Below are 22,614 nucleotides of genomic sequence, written 5' to 3' on the forward strand. Positions count from 1 at the left end.
CTGTCAGCAGGTTTGCTGTATTTTTTTGTATCATTATGTGTGTGCACAGTCCCATGACATGCCCTGGACTCTTTTGCATGTAAATTCGTGGTAGACACAGTTGTAGCACCCCAGCATTATCTAGTGGTGCCCATATTTATTTTTTACTTGCTTGTCAGCAGTTTTAAACCATCAATACTGTTGACAGATTTGCACAGCGCTTAAAGGGGTTCTCTAAAATTAAAAAAAAATTGCTTTCTTCCAGATCCAGCACCACTCTTATCTTCAGTTAGGGTGCAGTATTGCAATTCAGTTTATTGAAGTGAATGGAGCTAAGTTGTAAAACTGCACTCAGCATAGGAAAAAGGGTGGCGCAGTTTTCGGAAGAAAGCAACTTCTATTAAAAAATCTCCAGTCTTCCAGTACCTATCAGCTGCTCTATGTCCTGTAGGAAGTGGTGTGTTCTTTCCAGTCTGGAGAGCAGGAGAGGTTGTCTATGGGTTTTTGCTACTGTTCTGAACAGTTCCTGACATGGACAGAGGAGGAAGCAAAGCGCATTGTAACAGACTGGAAAGAACACACAACTTCCTGCAGGGCATACAGCAGCTAATAAGTACTGGAAGACCTGAGATTTTTAAATAGAAGTAAATTACAAATCTGTATAACTTTCTGACACCAGTTGATTTAAAAGAATAGTTTTTTTTCCGCTGGAGTACCCCTTTAAGATTATATTCACACATGGTAATTTTTTTTTGCATCATGCAATTTATCTGAATTGGACGTCTTGGTCATGGTCGCTGCCACCACAACCCTAGTCAGATGAACAAAGGCGATTTTCAGTTGCATAATTTTCTGCAACAAATCTGCCACATGGGAATACACTATCGGCTTCCCAAACTAATTTCCTTATCTTACATGAAAACTCTAAGGACAATCTCAATGACCTATCAGTCATAATTATTTTTGGAATATGAGGAGAAGCCTTGGAGCCTGGGAAGAGATCCATGCAAACATGGGAAAAACATAGATTTTTATGTAATCGAAACAAAAACTTTAATCTAGTAGGACAGCGGTAATGATATGTAATCATTTTCATCAATGCCGTTTTCCGATATTTGTTTGGGTCTGCCATAGTAAGGCTGGGTTCACACTACGTTTTTTTGCATGTGTGTGCATCCGTTTTGATCCGTTGATCAGTTTTTTTTTAAACGTACACAAAAACGTAGTCAACCTCATTTTTGTGTATTTTAAAAAAACTGATCAGGTTTTTTTTTATAATGGAATTCAATGGAAAAACGGATTCACACACATGCATCCGTTTTTTTCCATCCGTTTTTCATCCTTTCTTGAAGAGATGGTCAAACTGGTGTGTGGAGGGATAGGCCTCGTAAGCTCCACTGGAAAAAAACATGCAAGAGGGAGAGAGTATGGTGTTTGGTGCCACTTATAGGAGGTAATGTCCCTGCAAGGCAATGCTTGGCTCTTTAGAGAGCCTTAAAACATGACTGGGTATTATTAGCGTTAGAGTTACCCATCTGTAGACCGTTGTTAGAGGGTCCTTGTCCCTCATCAATGCAGAGCGTGGAGAGAGGTCTTTGCCGTAGCAGTAGTAGTAGTAAATGAAGAATGCAAAAGGTGGCTATAGGAAGCTTTTCGAAAGGTCAAAATCTTCAAAACTCATTATCTGAAATAAAGTTTTCCCTGGCATCAGCTGGGTGTTATAGTATAACTCTTGACAGGATAATAAAGATGGGAACAAGTGCTATCTACAGCCACCTTTTGCATTTTCCGTTCACTGATCTCTCCTCCAAGTCGATCCTGGGATTATTGGTGGGTGGCAGTTGCTCCCCAGAGAGTCTTGCATCCTACAGCTAATTAAAAGTCCCTATTAGGGCCAGTTCACATGGAGTAAAACTGGTGGAATTTAGCCAGCCTCCGTGTCATACAGTCTGTTTATGGGAGGGCTCGTGCGCCTCCTCTCTCCACACCTCTCCGCTCGGTAGAATTGACATGTCAATTCTTCCGCGTGGAGAGAGGAGGCGCGAGCCCTCCCATAGACTGCCTGCATCACACAGAGGCTGGTAGGATTCCGTGGCGGAATACCCTCAGTTTTACTTGCCCTTACACTAAATGGCTTTAACTGGCGGATTACCAGGTGTTCAGGACTATAATCGTTTAGTGTAATAGCGCATGTTGAAAGGCAACGATCTTCCCGTAAGCACAATGTTGGCTGATTGTGGTCTTTCAACATTCTGAAAAAGCAATATTTTGTCAGCTGCACGTCACCCCATGTAATAGGAGCTGCGGTAGACCGCCGCTGATTTCAATGGGCTGTCCGAACGATCTAAAGATTGGTTGGGCAGCCCCTCCCGCTGTCTGTGGATATAACAACACAGTCAGTGAGCAGGGAACAAGGGGAAAGCGAGCGCTGAGCTGACAGGTTGACGCTGGCTTCTCCTAGAACATCCAGCTGTGTAATACGGCCTTTAGAGTCGCACCTGTCAGCATGACCATTTCAGGTGAGCGGCAATGTACAACTGATTATATACATGTATTGGGAATAACCTTTTTGCCCCTTTTCCCTCTTTTTTATATTCCTTTAGAAGAACAAGGTTACTTTGCATATAGAGGAGGAACCACAATAGTTGGTCACCACAGTGCACAGTCCTTTTTTCAGCAAACAATTTGATCTACATATCCCCAAGTATTTCAAAAGATTCTATAATCCATAGATTTGTTATATCATAATATCCGTTCCTCATCTACGTGTACAATAGCGTGAATATCACACCGCAGGAAACTAGACATAAAGCGGAAGTTCAATCGCAATTACGTGTCTTAATATTTGTTCTAAAAGAAAAAGAAAGATCTGAAGACAAGCTCTCTAATCCTTTACATTCCTCGTCTAGAATTTTGCTTTTGTTTTCCATAGGACTGCCTCCAAATGATACCAGCGAGACTATGTTTTCCCTTTTCTTTGCCAAATTCCTGACATTTTTGCAAAATAATAGTGTGCAAAGTATGTTTCTTTACCATGGGGTTAGTTATGAGTTATTGCTTCTTGTTACTATAGAAATGTAGACACTCAAGGAGCAAGTGTAAATAATCATGATATTATACCACCGACTACACAAATAAAGGGGTCCTCCGGCCTTTAGTAAACCTAGTAACTGATGCCACCTATGGGGCCAGAGACTGTCAATGGGGTATTGTAATGATGTTACCTCTAACACCTGATACTGGTAGTAGAGTATTGTGATGACTAGAGATGAGCAAAACTCAAACATACTCGGGTTAGTCCTACCCAACTTCTCCGCATTTGATTACTAATGGCTGAAAACGTTGAATGCAGCCCTTAGGAGTCCTGTAACACTTGGATACAGCCTATGGGCCCTATTACACCAGATCGTTAAGTCATTTGTATTTAAGCGATAATCATCCTGTGTAATGCAGTCAACGATTAAACGACAAACGAGAAATCGTTGATTGCTTCTTGAGACCTGAACCTGTTTTTATTTTTTCTCGTTCACAAATCGTTTAGTGTAATAACATGTCGTTCGGTTGTTCCCTAGTGTAATCACTCTGAGGCGAAGATCAGCTAGGACAGGACAACCGCAAGAACGATCAGAATTAACGACCATCATTCCGTGTGATTGTGTGAACGGTTTTAAGATGCTCACAAAAGCAGTCGTTTGACATAATTTATCGTTAATCGTTATTAAAGGGACTCTGCACCCACAATATGCCCCCCCCCCCCCCCCACAAACCGTTAGTACCTTCGGATAGCTGTTCTTAATCCAAGATCTGTCCTAGGGTCGGTTCGGCAGGTGAGGCAGTTATTGTCCTAAAAAACAACTTTTAAACTTGCAGCCCCATGCCCAACGGAAGGGGCTTAGAGTATCTGTGTCCTAACTTTGCACCACCCCTCCGTCCCTCCTCCCCACCCTCTTCATCATTAGGAATGCCCCTAGAACAATTTCTCCTATTCATCACCTGTGTGAACACTGCACATGAGCTGGATCGTTAAGGCACCTGTGCAGTGTACTGGTGATGAATTGAAAAAATCCTGCCCGGGGGCTTTCCTAGTGATGAGGAGGGCAGGGAGGAGGCATGGAGGGGCGTTGCAACACTCTTGGCCACACCAATTTAACACAGGGCTGCAAGTTTAAAAGTTGTTTTTATGACAATAACTGCATCACATGCCGAACAGACCCCAGGACAGATCTTGGATTAAAAGCAGCTATTTGACAGTACAAGTGGTTTTTTTTTTGGGGGGGGGCAGATTGTGGGTACAGAATCGCTTTAAAGGAAAAATCACTTTGTCAGTAGTGCCCTATTGTGAATACACATATAAAGGGTCTGGGAAGAGGACATGTTGGCCAACAGCTTTGGTACCAAAAGTGAAGGCAACCAGATAGTATATTATTCTGATAGACTATGTAACTGTTCTATCGAAAGCGCAATTGTGCTTTTATGGTCCTTTTTTATAACCCCAGATTTTCCTGCCACTTTACGCTTTTTAATAATGTCAACAGAAAGGAGCGAAACATAAAACATGAACATAAAAAAAAATATTTTGTTATTTTAAATGTTATTTATGGTATGGATAAATAATATATATCATATAATAATATTCCAGTATCCGCATGGGGGCACTACCGTTCCTTTATACTCTCTTTTTTTTTCTATTAAAAAGGTCAAGTGGAATCAAAAATATCCATTCCCTCTAGAAGCTAAAAGTCGAGAAAATGATGATACTTCCCTTTAAACATATGGTACACAACCTTCTGGCAATAAGGTGCAATGTAACCGCTATAACTCTGAGATCTATATATCTTGTTACTCGATAGCTTCCACAAATGATGAATGTAGTCCTTAAGACTCAGAACACCAAATGCTACAGAAAATAATAAATGAAATGTAGTATAACAATGTCACAAATATGACCTCGGGAGACATTGTGAAGCCATGAAACACTATAGGCTTGGCAAAAAAAAATAATAAAAAAAAATCCTTAGGTTGCTTTATTAAATTAAAAGCTGAACAGCAAAGTGGGCAGATTAAATATGGAGTAATTATAAGTGTAAGCAACATAGAAACGTGAGATAACATAAATCGGCAGCTCGGAACCATTAAAATTCACTGTAACCATTAATTAGATGAAAACATTAAGGCGAAGGTTATAGAAACCAAATCAAGAGGAGCAGTTTTATCCCTTATCCTATGAAAATAATTATAGTCTTATTTTCAACCCAAATCGGCGAAAAATAAATCCGATTAAAAAAATATATTTTGTAGGGGTTGGTAAAATATTATTCCAGCTGCTAAAAAACACACCGGATCCAAACAAAAACTCGAAAAACTGCTTCTATGGATACAAAAAGTTGGATGTTTTTATGGCACATAGCCAAGTGGTAAAAGCATAAATAATAATACTTTATAGATCCATTTTTTTTTTAATCGGAATAATTCATTTTGCTAAATTTAGTAACATACTAACATTGTGTTCTGAAGGTGAAGAACTGACCTAGGTTAATGGCTAGTCATATGTTATGTCCGCACCTGTTCAGACCTCTGTTCGTAAAGTACAGCTGAAATTGCGCTTTTGGCTACAATTCAGTGTGCATGGTTCCTACCAGTCTGAACTCTGATTCCAGCACATGTTGTGTGGTGATTGACAGCTTGCACCACACCCATCTGGTATCTTCTGCTAGCCCTTCCTGGTTTAGACTTAGTAGTCATGGACAGTGGCCTTCCACACTTGTTCTGTGTGGTCTGGATGTCAGAGGGCTGGTCCAATCGTTTTTTAGCCGGGAGCCTGGGATCTCATAAGAAGTCCACTTGTGCTCTTGGACATCGCTTGCGATAGTCTATGGTAGCTTGAGCTGGCATTTCATATCGGACTGCTTGCAATTCTGACCTATTTGTTTGTCCTGCTGACCTTGTTTTTTTCCTACTGTTCTTGTACCATTCTGCTATCTCCAGGTTGACCTGTATCTACCTGATTATTCTTTATTGTCTTGTTCTGGGTTTCACTTACCTAGTAATGGGAATGTTGGTCAGTCGTTGCCGACCAGCTAGGGATGGCAAGTACAATCTTGATGGCGGGGACAGTCTTGGAAGGGGCGGGGGGGCTAGTGCTAAAGTTCACACTGTCTGTCCTTGTCTTCCATCCAGGTCCTGGGTTCCCTTACATCATAGTTTTAGGAATAAAATTACTACAAATATTAGACTTTTTTTTTTGGTTAGGCAACCAATTTCCCTATGTCTTATTAGGGCAGGTGTCATAGAAGACGGTCTCCCATTCAGGATCCCCTTTTGTTTTGGTGAGCCAGACGTATCAATATATTCCAATTGTGCCTGGTCCGTGCTCATCTCCACATCCTGACCCTTATCCAATCACTGGCTTGTGTCAGAGCAGGACCAGGAAGTGGTGATCAGTATACTGTAGTCTCAATGAGGGAAGTGCATTTTTATTATTATTTTGTTCTTTTTTTTATGTTATCCCCCACACACACACACACACACACACACACACTTTATCTGGATTTTTTTCCCCAGTTATTTCGTATACCTTTTTCATTTCCCAAAGGATCACCTCTCTAGAACACAAGGTATATAAGGGCACTTTTGGGTGGTTGTCTCATAAAAGTTTCACTGTTCCTAGCTCAGCAGTGCGGACCCTGTGGATATGTGATGGAAGTGAGCTGCCTCCGCAGACAATCCTATGAATATGGTGACAGCTCAGCTGTCGTCTGATGGGACAAACAGGGCTGGCATGTTGGAGAGTAATCTGTGAGACTCCAAGAATAAGTGCCTCAGCTGTCAGATGAATAAGCATACATATGTCCATGGCCAGCTTAAGTTAGTACGGATATTTTGATAATTACTTTAACACTTTTTACATTAAATTTATTTACTGGCAACAAAATTTGGAATCCTGAATTCTTGGAATAAAAACTGGGACAAGGTGGCCTGTGAGAAGTAGCGGGGGTCGGAGGGTGCACTGTCCTTACAGAATACTGGCTGGGAAGAAGTAGAAGAGTCATTTAGGACTACAGTGATTAGTACCAGAGACACTCTCATAGTTTAAATTCCTGTATAGAAATTATTACACACCAGAGAGGGCATTTAGGTGGGGACCCACTCGCTGCCGGTGGATTTACACGTGCCGACAGTAAGAGGGTAACAGCAGGAGGAGAGCAGGAAGCTGCAAGAGGGCCTCCCTGGACAATCTTTAGATCATCCGAGTGGCCAATAGTAGCAGTCTGCTGCCATCTCTCCTATTGCACGGAGTGATAGCCAGCAGACAGTTGTTATCGTTGAAGTTTTTTTTCAACATGTTGAAAGAGAATGATCGGCCAACATCGTGCATGTCGGCTGATCATTGCCTTTTAACAGGAGCTATTACACCAAGCGATTATCGGCCGCAATGGTCTTTAATTGGCCAAATATGACCGATAATTGATTGGTGTAATATGGCCTTTAGATGTCCTTCAAATAAAGGGACTTTACTACTTGCAGGAGGGAAATGTTGTAAAGTTGTTCCTTTCTGGCCTCAACTAGTTGAATTTCTTAATGTCCATTTTAATTCCAGACAGAAGTTTTTTTCCCAAGTCTGTCTTTTGGAAATAATTGACAAAATAGTTCAAGGAACATATGCTAGATGGTTCTTCCTATTTGTCCTTTTCACTGCCAGAAAAGTCACTATCGTTGCTTGGAACTTAGAGGAACACCCAAGCCAAAAATCTCTGGAAACATATTGTAAATTCTTCTGGCCATTACATTCTGGGGGAATTCATTAATGGTGTAGCCGCTGTAAAGGAATGGTAGTATTACATGGCAGCCGTTGAGTAGAGATGAGCGAATTTTAAACACGTTTGGGTTCGTCTGAATCCAAGTGTGCAGAATTTGACTACAAGTGGCTGCATAAGTTGGATGCAGACCTAGGGAGTCCTGGATAACATGGATACAACCTATGGCCTATGGCTGTAGCCATGTAGCCTTAGGGCTGCATCCAACTTCTTCAGCTACCAGAAATCAAATGCTGCACACTCAGGTTCAGACGAACCCAAACATGCTTGGGATTTACTAATCTCTACTGTTAGGGTGCGTTCACACCTACAGGATCTGCAGCAGATCTGCAGCAGATTTGATGCTGTGTTCAGTTATTTAAATGAAATCTGCTGCAGAAAATCAGCTGCAGATCCTGTAGGTGTGAACACACCATTAAGGACTTTTCTGGCTCATCATAGAGGACCCCTACCTATGAGCTCTCTATGCCCTAACAGAGGTGATGTTCATGAGACAAGGCCTTTAAAGGGGTAGTCCAATCTCAACTAAAATAGTTAAACTTGTGGGAATAAGTTGTGGGGTTAAGTTAAATATTTTTGCAAATACATTCCTTTAGCAAACTTGTCCTCTTCTCCTGCTGCTCTTTCCCTCCCATTGTTCACAGCTCATTGTATAGATTACCGACCACCACTCTGCTCTATAAGCAGTGGTCTAGAAGGTGTCTATATAGCTATAGTATATATATTATACAGTATATATACACTACACTTTATCAAATTGGTGTAAAGCAGAATTGTCTTAGTTGCCCCTAGCAACCAATCAGATTCCACCTTTCATTTTCCAAAGAATCTGTGAGGAAAGAAAAGTGGAATCTGATTGGTTGCTAGGGGCAACTGAGCCAATTCTACATTACAGTTTGATAAATATCCCCCACTATCTCCGCACATCTAATATATATATATATATATATATATATATATATATATATATATATACATACACCAGCCAGACAACTGCTTTTAGAGCAGAGTGGTGGTCGGTAACCTAGATAATGAGCTGTAAAACAATAGGAGGGAAACTGCAGCACATAAGGGGAAGGAGGAAAGTTTGCCAAACAAAGGTAGATGTAAAAATACTTGACAAGTCCTACAAGATTAAAGGGGTTATCCAGCACTACAAAAACATGGCCACTTTTCCCCCTACTGTTGTCTCCAGTTCAGGTGCGGTTTGCAATTAAGCTCCATTTACTTCAATGGAACTGAGTTTCAAAACCCCACCCAATCTGGAGACAACAGTAGGGGGAAAGTGGCCATGTTTTTGTAGCGCTGGATAACCCCTTTAACTATGTAAGCTGAGATAGGAATACCCTTTTAAATCATTTGTCTAATTTCAAATTACAGGGCTTTTTCATCAGTTTATTATCTGCTAAACAGGCCAACTATTGCCCCGTGTGTGAGACCCACCGATTGATTACTCATTGGCTGATTGCTGGAAACATGAGAGCCAAAAATCACATTACTTTTCATTCTTCCTCTGTAAACAGGGGATATGCAGCCTATAATAATGTACAGTACGTGAAGGGCCGCATGAATGATTCAACCACTGTTCACACAGCCCTGGCCGAAAAATAATTGAGCCATTGTAAAGGTTTATTAAACAAGCACTGATCTGCTAGATGGGTGCTCATATCAGGCACGAGTCTGCCCATCTTAAAGGACCCTAAGACATTCCTGTAATCAGCTGATCACAGGAATGATATACAGTGGTGCCTTGGATTATGAGTATATATACACATATATATACATATATACATATATATATATATATATATATATACATACACACACACACACACACGCACTGTAGTATTACATGATGCCCATACAAGCAAATGGATATCTAAGTAGTATATATCATACGCAATCACAATTACTATAGTAGGGGACTGTCTCTGCGGTTTTGGGCCTTTAGCCTTCAGCTAAAGGTCCACGAGCCATAATACTAATCTTGTCCTGGCCATAGATATAAGTAGTAACAAATCTACCAAGTAAAACCATTACTATTACAAATATTTAACCCTTGTTGGTAAACAGTATAGGCAGATACTAATTGAGAGGAAGGGGTTAACACTCTGTTCTTATCTCCTCTGCTCCTGTCAGTGCAGCCTCTTGCTTTACAATTTTACTTCTCTAACCTATGCGATGCCTCGGCCCCTGTCAGTTCTGCTTTATATACTGCTGCTGCATTAGGACTGAATTTGAGGATTATCCCTTTTAAATAGACACTTTAGGGGAGATTTATCAAACATGGTGTAAAGTGAAACTGGCTCAGTTGCCCCTAGCAACCAATCAGATTCCACTTTTCATTTTCCAGAGTCTGAGAGGAATGAAAGGTGGAATCTGATTGGTTGCTAGGGGCAACTGAGTCAGTTTCACTCTACACCATGTTTGATAAATCTCCCCCTTTAATTCTAATATGGTGAAGCAGCACTCAAGATAATTCCCTAAAATATGTCATTTACCCAGTGTGTTTCCCCCAAAATAAGACAGTATCTTCCGACCACCAGAGGGAACTCACCACAGCCCACTGTTACAGCACAGTAGGGACAGCGTACAGTATGGTGGCTTCCGGCCACCAGGGGGAAGCTTACCACAGCACCATGGTACAGCCCAGCAGGGACAGCATACAGTATGTTGGCAGGCAATGGGATTACAATGGCGGCAGGCTAAAAAGAATTACAGCTACATGCCCCTGTGTTCTGTTCGGTGGGCATGCCTCAAAGCAAAAACATTGCTAGGTCTTACTTTCAGGGGAGGCCTTATATTTATCAATTCAGCAAAACTTCTACCAGGTCTTATTTTTGGGGAAACAGGGTACACGCATTAGTGGAGCATATGTTCTGCACCATTGGTCCTTTCTGCAAACTACATTACAGCACCAGTAAACCATAGACCATACTCATTTACCACCAACAACACCCATCCTGGACCAGGTTGCTCCAGGTCCCCCAGTACTGAATCAGTAACAGGGACCCCCAATTACTGGTGTCTTCCTATATATTCCTATATATCATACAATACACAGAGCTGACTTTGGACCTGATGCGAAGTGTTTGCCATAGCAATCAATATTCTTTATGATGGTCAACAGTTTTATCGGAGGTAAGAGGTTTGCTATGGGAAATGTATTATGTGAGAAACCTATAGATGAACAAGCGTTAACAATGCCGTTACATTGTGTACACTGTGTTTATAGGGATGAATAATGATGTCATTAAATGTAACAGGAAATCCTGACACTGCTATTTCGGTTGCTGCAACTCATATATATGATGACTGTACTTAGTCCGGACCTTCTCCAACTTCACAAAAATAAAAGAAGCCACCACCTATTTTGATGTTGAATTTATATATATATATATGTATATATATATATTATGAAGATATTGCAGATGAACCTCCTGGGATCTGTACTATAAAAGTTGCATCTTTGCTATTGTATGCTGTATTGACAGGTTTGCTGTATGGCAGTTATGAGAATCAATAGGCGTTGTAAAGCAAGGTTGCCAGTACTGACAGTTTCTGACTTTTGCTTTTTTACCGCAATTTTGCACAAATCAGGGCATCATGATATTATCTACCCTGTACTATGAACACCTCGCTAGTGCTGCCATAATTACATTGGGGGGGGGGGGGGGGGGGGGGGGGTTGGGGGTTGGCTTAGTGAACAGCCTGGGGCCTATGGCAAAGTTAATCCGCCCCTGTTCTTAAGTATTCCAATGTTCGTGGGATAGTTCCAGGGGTTATAAGTATAACTATATACAATTATAAGTGGAATAGTTCAAGGGTTTTTTCCTAAGATTACACTTATCTTTAACTATATAATGAATGAATGAATAAATAAATAAATAATTATTAGGAAAAAAAGTTATTTTACTGCCTTTCTGTGGAATTTCATTCTTTCCTGCTGCTCATCTAAACTGCATGCTCTAATGTCTTTATTGCCCCACTTCCTGTCTGGTGTACATCCTATAACAGACTTCTTGTTCCTGCTGTACATTGTAGCTTAGAATGTAGCCAACTGAATTGCCTGCCCACTACATCCACAGGACCCTCCCTTATAGTAGAAATGACTGTAATTCATGCTAGATTGTACAGCAAGAACAGGAATTTTGTTACTGGATGCATGGCAATGAAAACAACAGAGCACACAGTTTGAGTCACAAGGAGAAGGAAAGCATGAAAGACCACAGAAAGGTAGTAACATAACATATGTATAGGTGGTATGCTTTCCATGCACTCTGAGATCTCAGTCATTATGGAGGAGGTTCTATTAAAAAAAAAAGTTACATGGGCGGTGCCTTTGATGATATGTCATAGAGGCATCATAAGTTCTTATAAGTTGGGGCCTGAGTGTGACCGATTAGGAGAATGAGTTAGGAGAAGTCCACGGCCACCCTGTTTTCTCCTCGCTCTGTGTTATGTGACCAAGATGGCTGCATAATACATGTCTATGGGGCTGTGTCGTTTATATAGACACAGTGTAGGGAGAGGGATGTACGGCGATTAAGTGTATGCTCAAACACTTAAAGCATCGCTGTCATTTGCAGTAACTTTTTACAGGTCATCAGACAAAGACCCTTCAGGGTCAAAACATTCCATTGGAGTAAAGCCTTAATACTATTCTCACCAATTGGATGCTGTCGGAACCTGTTCTTTACTGGATATCCATTTGTCAACGTAGGGATTGCTGACACTCGGGTATGCTTCTAGATCTAATAGTGCGCTAAACTGAACTTTTATACTATGGTGCTGTTGGATATATTGTTCCCTGTTAGGTCATTAGACATGTAAAAAGTTACTGATCGCACCAGGTCTCTTTCCTGAAACCCACTGTACCCACTGCAATCCCAAGATAAAGTTTGAGTAGGGTGCATGGTGGCATCCGTCCCTCCCTGACTGACAATTAAATCTGACTTGTTTGCTTCACTTGTTTGCTATCAGGTAACAAATCAAAAGTTGTTCCAGATGACACTAACACTTAAAAAAAATTGGCAGCATCTAGAGAAGAGCGAAAACGGGCTTTATTAGATTAGGTTAGGGCACAGATACTCTAGGCTACGCCAGTTTGACACAGGGCTGCAAGTTTAAAAGTTGTTTTTTAGGACAATAACTGCATCACCTGCCGAACGGACCCCAGGACAGATCTTGGATTAAAAGCAGCTATCCGAAGGTACACGCGGTTTGCGGGGGACAGATTGTGGGTACAGAGTCACTTTAAATCAATGATCAGCCGGCATTGTGCATGTTGGCTGATCGGCCAAGTACGGCCGATAATCACCTCCTGTAATACCCTAAATCTATGAGCCTGTCTCCCGCAGCAAGCACTGAGTCAGGGAGCAAAGGGCTTAGGTGACTCCTTCTCCCAACTCGTTCTAGTGATCGTTGAACGTCTGAGCATCCAGACCCTATACAATGAAAACTTTTGATGTGTCTCCCATTTTTCAAAATTAAACATATAAATTTTGGGTACATTTCACTTGGTTTTGGCTAAAACTACTGACCGAATACTGACCAAAACATTACAGGTGAACCCAATCCTGATTCACACTAGTGTAATATTAGTGCATTTTTATGCTCGTATTATGATTCTGTGCTGACTCTAGACCCACAGTTCCGATTATAAGATCACTTCCGAACCGTACAAATATGCAATATGAATGCTGCTGTGCATCCAGCAACACTGAGAGCTTCTTTAAGACGAGCGTTGTATCTCCCCTGCCGGAAACAGCTGATGGGGGAGGCTCACAGCAGAAAGTCCACTCCCCCCTCAATCAGCTTTCGCAGTGGGACCCACAACAAATTGTACGCTACAAAGAACATCCTATCATCCACACTATTTAATACTCCGGCACCTATGACGTCCTCTTAAAGCCGGATCAGAGGAATCACGATTCTATAATATTTTCATTAACAAAAAAAAAAACAATAATGGTATAGTAACTAAGTAAAACATCACATAAAACAACATCATTAAAAAACGTACAAACATATAAAAAACAAAGCAGGAACTTCATGGTAAAAATAACCCAAAACTTTCATTCCGTAAAAGTGTCCGGCACACCACCGACAACACGCACCGATTCCCTTTTAAACTACAACAAAAACATTCCGGTCACAAAAGATAAAGAAGAGAATCACAGATCCCTCCCTTCCCCCCGTACTTAAAAAAAAAAAAAAAGAATAAAAGATTTAACTTCTTGTGCTGCTTACTGTGGCCAGTGGATTAGTCAGGAAGTAGCCATTACTGAGCAGGCTGAGCACTCCAGAACAAGGCGAGAGAGGTCTTCAGTTAGGAAGGAAGGATGAGAGAACACATATTATTATTATGTCCTGCTTTTTCTGACCCCAGAGGTCAGCAGATGTCTCAGAGAGCGTTATATTAGAGGCATGGGAGCAGCAGCCATTGACAATGATCTGCCTGTTTGCACAACAAGTATGCATTTAATGCAATCCGCTTCTTGTATCTCCCTGCCTGTGTGTGTGTCTCTCTCTCACTCAGAACATGGCTGTCTTATTCAGAGATTAGCAATTATTGTAATGAGACACTGTCGGATGAGGGTCAAATAGTGCTTCCTGCAGTTTACACATCTTGATTTCCTGGTAAACAGACTGAAAGGCAGGTGGAGCAGTAGGATTAGCTGCAAAGGGATAGTGCTCACATCAGCACAACTCGGCTAGGCAGGCGAGCTGGCGGAGAGTGCACTGTGTGGCTTTCATACATTGCATCGTCTCATTTAGTTAAAGGAAGGAAGAAAAAAAAATGTTATAGGATCTCGCAGCAGGAAGGTGTATTCAGGACACAGCAAGACAATGGTTATAGCCCGGACGCCTACATGGGCTCACAGAGGACCAAGGCACTGAGCTAGTGATTGGGTGTGTTTTACAGCCCCGTATCTCTGCCTTCTGTCTGGTGTATTTGTCATAGCAGGGGCAACCCGGGTTACACAAACCTGGTTCAGATACATTGCAGTAAGGACACCGATCATGCTTTGGTTTGCATTTCCTAACATTAGCGGTGATCATAGAAGGAAATTTTTCGATGGAGGTCGGAAAGTGTCCGCCTGATAGATACTATTAATGCCGCCTAATGGTACACGGTACTTTTTGCAAATGTCGATCATTGTTTATTACTAGTAGCAAAACAAGGAATGAGTTATGGGTAGTGTTGAGCGGACTTGTTCGGGTTCAGCAACTTTCTCCAAACCCGAACGCTCCTAATTCGACTCCCTATGGATGGAGAAGTTGGATGTTGGAGTCCCGGAAAACATTAATGGAGAAGTCCGGACAATTTTTAAATCTGGCAGCCGGCAGGGACAGGGGGGAATGTGATCAGGAGTACGAACTTACCTCTCCCTGTGCCTGCAGTGAGCAGCAGGACTGGCCTCCGGACCCCTGCCAGAAGGCATTTTCCCCCGAGTTGTGATGACGTCACAACTCGAGGGAAAACGCCTTTCCCTGGTGATGGACTGACCGCTCAGCCAATCAGTGACTGGAGCGGCATCCTGCCCTAGTCACTGACAGCCAGTCCATCAGCCGTGTCAGTGCCGGAGATACCTGAGCCCGGCGGGGGTCTTGAGGCCGGTCCCGCCGCCCACCACAGGCATGGGGAGAGGTACGTTCATACTCCTGATTAAATTCCGCCCCTGCTGGCTGCCAGATTTTAAAATTGTCTGCACTTCTTCTTTAAACGACAAGTAAAGGCTGTTATTTTTTAACAACGGACGTCATATGAACAGTAAACAGCGGCCGTCCTATAAAAACAACTGTCATTTTTACCGGGAGTCAAATGGTGAGCAGTCAGGTTCAGAGAACATTACTGAACCCCAACATTTAGGCACGTCTGCTCAACACTAATTAAGGAGTATTCACACGTGGCCAATTTCTTGTAAACTTTGGTCACAAGCAAATGGATTTCTGCTACCCCCATGCCCCATGTGAGTTAACCCATAGGGTCTATTCACACGTACCGGATTTCACTGCGAGGATATTGATTACTATTATTGACTGGCTGTGCAGGCCACCTGGAGAAGCAAGCTGGAGAGCACAGGAGAGAGCAGACAGGTAAGTATGATCTATTATTTTTAATAGTGAATCTGTCAACTGCAAGTCAAGTTCTAAACTGCTGTAAAGGCCCTATTACACGGGCTGATCCGGAGGAATAAGCGAGTGCCAAACGAGGTAAGTGTGTGGGGTCTGTCCAACGATATTTAGAGATAGCGACGGTCTGCTGCTGCCACCACTCCTATTGCCCGGAGCGACGACCAGTGACGACCGTCGTTATCATTGAAGTTTAACATGTTGAAAGACAAGGATCAGCCAACATTGTGGATGTCTGCTGATTGTTGCTTTTTAACCCTAACTATTACACCGAGCAATTATCGGTTGCAAATACAGCTGTTAAAGGGGTTCTCCAGCGCTACAAAAATATGGCCACTTTCTTCCAGAGACAGCACCGCTCTTGTCTCCAGTTTGGCTGCAGGTTCTGTAACTCGGTTCCATTTAAGTGAATTGAGGTTAATTGCAAACAGCACCTGATCTGGAGACAAGAGCGTTGCTGTCTCTGGAAGAGAGCGGCCATGTTTTTGTAGCGCTGGATAACCCCATTATTCGCTTGGTGTAATAGGGCCTTTAGACAGCTGTTAGGGCGCATTCACACATCAGCTATTTTTGTCCACAACTACAGACTACGGGCCCATTCGTTTGTATAGCAACATTCACACATTTGTAGGTTTTATAGGTCCGTGCCATGCTGCAAAAAATTCTGGTCAGCCCTAGTATAGACCTAGTACCTAGTCTGTAGCTGTGGGTCCATGACCACTGACAGCACTATGGACTAGTGATGGGCGAACACGTTCGTAAGTTTGTATGAGCATGACGCTAATTGCTCGTGTTCACCAATCACAAACAATTTGTTCGATGATCGGAATGGTTATAACGATCATTTTCGAACATATTCAAACACGCGAACGTTTATCTTGCGATGTACGCATTTTACTCTTTACACCTGACAATCTGTACCCATGTGCGTAGACCGAAACGTATGCTTCTACTGTACGTTCATTATTTGTTTGTGAATGTTTGGCGAAAACAAACCGATCACAATAATTTTTTTTATGTTCATGTTCGGGATCCGAACTGAACATCGGGTTGTTCACTCATCATTACTATGGACAAGGAAACGCGGCCTTAGAAGACACATGGACCAGTTATATATCGGCTTGTGCTTTTCCAAGTCCGTGGAGGCTGAAATGCTTCCTCACTCCCCCTCACATCCCTAGCTCTCTCCTTCTATCTTGTGGAAGCACAGACCAATATACGAAAGGTATGAGCAGTTTGTAATATGAATGGCATACATTGTGTTGTTAAACTGTTGCACATGGCTGTGTCATCCAGGCTGTATGTTTCCATAATACAATGCCTATAAACCACTACGGGCATAGACTGGTTTAAATAGACACACAACTCTTCTAGGGGATAATATGGTGCCCAGGGCTGGCTCCAGGTTCTTGTGGGCCTTTGAGCGACAGAACCTCAGCGGGCCCCTCCTCTCTGTTGGGCTGATCTCCATACCGTGAGTTTGAGGATCTGCAGGTCATGTGATCAGGTCCTTCACCCTTTACTCTCTCTCTCTCTCTCTCTGCAGGCCCTGCTCCTTTCTCCTTTGTCTTCTGATGTTCAGCGCTCACCTGCACTACAGTGAGAGGGCTGAACATCAGAGCTCTGGGCCTCTAGAGGCGCTGTGGGCCCCGGCACTTGCCCAGGTAAGCCCTGTGCTGACGCCGGTCCTGATGGTGCCCCACCGAAATCCATTAAAAGCTACATAGGTTTACAAGGGGGTATCTGTCATAGTTAAAGGTGTCCATTTGATAAGGTTTCCATCAGAATTTGACCGATTATCTATCGACTATTACGGCTGATAATCGCTTTGTGTACTAAAAGGCAACGATCAGTCAACATGCACAATATCGGCTGATCTTTGTGTTTTAAGGTCTTTCAACATGTTGAAAGATGAAAGACAATGTTAGCAACGATCTGCTGCCATTACACCGTGTAATAGGAGCGGTGGCAGCAGACCGATGCAATGTCCTATGGGCTCCCTGGACGATCTGAAGATTACCCGGGCAGCCCCCACATAGCTCCCTGTGCATGCTTAATATCGCCAGCAGCGAGTGGGAAACATGGAACAAGCGAGTGCCTGACCTGACAGGTGATCGCTCGCTTGCTCTGTGTAATAGGGGCTTTAGTGTACAAAAAGCTGACTTTTTACAGTAGATGAGCCAATAGGCCTTGTCCTCTTTTAGTTTTTAGCGTTTTAGCTGCAGTCTTTTCTTATAAATAAGCATAAAACCCGGTGCAAACAGCGATCGATCCCACATTGTATAACAGAAGTACTAATGACATCCTGAAATGCATTCTGCTAAAAATGTAAGTCATGGGGGATGGTGGTCACAATGGCCAGTCAGGAGGAGAAAACAAAGGAAGAAAACACAGCGAGGATGTGAGTCGTCTTAACAACGCCGAGGCCCTTGCTACTTAATTATCTGGAATCTCATCGAGGTCTGATCACATCCCAGCAAACGATTAAATGATAATAACACAACCTACCGGGAGAAGAACGCTGAAAGCCCTATTTTTATCTGGCCTGGCTGGGGACTACAGGCTGCATTGAAATACCTAAAAAGACACTATAGGGAGTCTCAGAAAAGTCACTGATTCTAGATTTCCCAGTTAAATTAAGTACATTACTGACACTTTTTTTTTGCAGAGATGAAAGGGAAAATAAATTAAACATAGGTTTAGTGGAGTTTTCCCTTTAGTAGAGTGAAAATATAGAGATAATGTGCAGAAAACATGTATTCATACACCCTGTGTAGTCACTCCCGGGGTAAGAACTTAATTTCATACCAAATCCGAGGCTTTTCAGCTGCTATGAAATTAGAACAGCTGTCAGGACTTGATGGGAGTTGTAGTTTTGCAGGAGCTGGAAGATTGCAGGTTGGAGTATACAGTCGTAGATCCATCTTCATGCTATAGACAAGCTACAGGATGCAGCCTACTTGTTCACAAGATGGTATTTTGATATTAGAAATGATGCCATGGCTACTTTCACACACTATCAAAATGACGGCTGTTCTTATTGGACGACCAGCAAATAATGGCCAGTAATTTCTTTAAAAGAATGACTGTTATATGAATAACGGCCGTTATTTGCCATGAATTGATTGGTTGTCCAATCAAAAAGGGACATCATCAGCCTAAATGTAATTTTTCTTGAAATAATACCACAACTTTTATTAAACTTGTGTTATTCCAAGTTTTGGATCAGAGGGATATGTTGAAATAACCTCCACCGAATATCAACCTCAACTACATATGTCTATGGTTAAACCACACAGGCTTAGATGCTATGCCCACCAGTCGATACAAGATGGAAGAGTCTGTCTTTGCCAACATGGTCACCTACTTTCACTTTTATTCTGCGGTGGCATCTGAGGCCCCCTTGTTGGATGATATGACTTTTGCACTATGGGTAAAGCCACTATTACCAGGGTGATGAGAGGGAGTGCTTCCTTGCTCCTCATTTCCCGCTCGCTGCCGGCGCTATTACACGTGCCGACGGCGAGCAGCTAAGTGTGAGGGTGGGGAGGTGGTCAGGGAGCTGTGGGGGGCTCTAAAGATTGTCCGGGGAGCCCATAGGAGATAGTGACGGTCTGCTGCCGCTGCTCCTATTACATGGGGGGATCGTTGTTATCGTTGTCTTTCATCTTTCAACATGTTGAAAGACTTTAAAAGACCATGATCAGCGTACATTGTGCATTGTCTTTTATTAAACAAAGCAATTATCAGCCGTAATGGCCAATAAACGCCCAAATACGGACAATAATCGATTCATGTAATAGGGCCTTTACACTACGTTGTACAAGTCATGGAAATGCCACAAATGCTATAGCTTTTGGAGGGCGCATGCAAAAAACTTGGGCACCTCTGTAGCCTGGAGGCACCAGAGGTCTAGCATGGGCCCACCGCGGGTACCGTATTATGGCATGAATCTGATAAGTTTGACCACATATACAGTATATTCCCATAGTTTATGTCTGTATTTTTTATTCATAATAGCTTCAATATTTTGCATAATAATTCATTAAATTTTACAGCCATAGTGCACTTTTTTCCAAACCCCTATATGTCCTGTATCTGATGTTTTTGTGACGTTCTCCTCTCCCCTCCCAAGCTGCAATGGCCACATCTGAAAATGCACGGTTATTGTTAAATGTGGCACGGCCATGCATCCAAAAACAAGAAAAATTACAACAACAACAACAACCAAAAATACATCGCAAAAGGTATGATTATAATAGGTGCGTTTTGTGCCGTGAGCCTGGAAAACTGTGATACCCAATGGGAACCTGAATGGGTTGTGTTGTGGGCATGACACCAGTATGGCGCATAGTAAATTACTCTCCGACTACAAGAAGCTACAGGACCTGGAAGAAATAAGGTGGTAACATTAAGATGGTGCAGGATTTGCCCTTGTTACCCCCTTATTTATTCGATGTATTAATGGATTATAATAGGTCCGTTTTGGGCAGTAGCCCGGGACCCTGAGCTCCTGGGGGGCCCATAGCCGCTAAGACTTTTAGTGGTGTATAGGGGGAGATTTATCAAACATGGTGTAAAGTGAAACCGGCTCAGTTGCCCCTAGCAACCAATCAGATTCCACCTTTCATTTTCCAAAGAGTCTGTGAGGAATGAAAGGAGGAATCTGATTGGTTGCTAGGGGCAACTGAGCTAGTTTAACTTTACACCATGTTTGATAAATCTCCCCTAATGTGTCTCCTGGCTAGAGTTCTGCCATGATTTGCAAAACAAAATCTATCCTGTACTATGCACACCAGATAGTGTTGCCATAGTTACAGCGGGTGGGGGACCAAGCTTGGTGAACAGCCCGGGGCCTATAGTAAAGTTAATCCGCCCCTGATTTGAGGTCTTCTTGAAAAAATACTTGTGTTACTATGTTCCGTTTTTGCAGTGCCGCACCGACACAATTTCATGCAGCCTCCTTTCATCACATGTGAACATACCTCAAAAAGCGGGCACGGTTATTCTAAAGTTTGCATGGATTTGGAGCTACTTTGGGTATGTGTAATGGAAAGATTTTTTTTTTCACTATTTGCACTAGTATATAAAATATCTGAGTTGATTTAACATCTCACGAATATACTATATATACACTCCAGCGATCTCCAGTGTGTCATCTTGTACCAGATTCTCAGCTATTGCTTGGCAACCTAAAAACAAGGCTGATTATTTCGACCTCCCTGCATCTCGCTGTAATGCTCAGATGTGCTGAAGGATAGCAGTGTTTGCCAATGAAAGACTCGGGAATATGAATATTCAAATCACGCTAGGCATTCTAGATTGTTCAGGTCCATTTCTAAACAGATTTTCCTTGCTGTCACCAGTCGCCGATCTACCACTGCTTACTGTAGAGAAAGAAAAAGATAGCAAGATCGCCCCAACGTCAGCTATGCATTGTGCCCTGGTCACATGGTGGCACAGAGGGCATCACTAATGCTTTATAGGCTTAAAGCCGACCATGCCAAAATCTGCACGGGGCTTCACTAGAGACTGGAAAATTACATTTTAAGCTCTGCGGGAGGCAGATGTCATTGTGAGGCTGTATACCGCTTTGTCTAGTAAGTTGAATATATAAAAATAATATAGAAAATAAAAATTAAAAACAAAAGGTAATGTTAAGCAATGCTTAACCTCAAGGAATCCCTACTTAATAGAGTAATAGGTTCTTTAGTGTCAAATGACAAAAAAAGGACATTATAAACATTTTACCTAAACATATACTATTGTATTGGTTGATGTTGAATTATGGGCACAGCAATGGGAACTGGCTGTAGACACAGGGACCCAGATTTATCAAACTGTGTACAATAGATTGAGGCCAAGACCACACAATGCCATCATTTTGCACCAAATAATGGCTATTTGAAAACATTGGTCGTTTTCTTAAAATAATGGCCGTTATTTTGAAACACCGGTCGTTGTCTTGGAATAATGGCCGTTATTTAAGAGCGAAATGACAGCAGGCCAAAAAACGGTTGTCAAATGGCCAAAAAAAAGGAGTTGACTCCACGGAGCGATCTGCTGCTGTCGCTCCGTGGAATAGGAGCGACGGCAGCAAACCACCATTATCTTCTGCGGGCTGCCTGGACAATCTGGTGATCACCCAGGCAGCCCCCCCCCCCCCCCCGCTCTCTGCACCCACCGGCTCTTACCCGCTCGCTGCCAACATGTGTAATAGTGGCGTCAGCAAGCAGGGAACAGGGAGCAAGCCCTGACCTAACAGGTCGCTCGCTTGCTCCCTCTCTTCCCCCATTTAATAGTGGCTTTGACCCTCTGGCCAAAGCATTGGCTGTCCGGGCATGATGGGAATTGTAGAATTGTAGCTGGAGGGCCCCAGGTTCCCCATCTCTGCCCTAGAAGGACCTGTAGAGATAAAACTTATGGGTAATTGTTGTTTCTGGTCGGATCATTGTTACTTATCAGCTTGTATTCGTTCAGCTTTAATATCAGATGTGTATAATTCTCTGCAGCGGGTCATCATCAGTCTAGAAATACTTCAGAGTGTAATGGTTTACAGTCCATCACAGTGAAGAATTCCCATGTGTGCTCAAATTTCCATAAGCTCCCATCCCGGGCTTCGATTAATTTACTTGGGTGCCACGGCTCACACAGACTTTGAAAACAAAGCTCTTTCATTTGC

The 22,614-nt window shown here is 42.5% G+C and overlaps 1 protein-coding gene across 4 annotated transcripts in view; it reads right to left on the reverse strand.

The window, feature by feature from the left end:
• BAZ2B (bromodomain adjacent to zinc finger domain 2B) overlaps nt 1-22,614 on the reverse strand; it is a 267,049-nt gene that overhangs the window by 134,289 nt on the left and 110,146 nt on the right. For 2 of the 4 annotated variants that reach the window (XM_069982754.1, XM_069982752.1), the window contains exon 1: nt 14,046-14,355. The exons of the other annotated variants lie outside the window; for them this stretch is intronic. The gene's annotated coding sequence lies outside the window, so the exon portion shown is untranslated. Of the gene's footprint in view, nt 1-14,045; nt 14,356-22,614 lie in introns of those variants that run through there. 4 annotated transcript variants of the gene reach the window in all.

Source organism: Dendropsophus ebraccatus, chromosome 9, assembly GCF_027789765.1.
Source record: "Dendropsophus ebraccatus isolate aDenEbr1 chromosome 9, aDenEbr1.pat, whole genome shotgun sequence".
Lineage (NCBI taxonomy): Eukaryota > Metazoa > Chordata > Amphibia > Anura > Hylidae > Dendropsophus > Dendropsophus ebraccatus.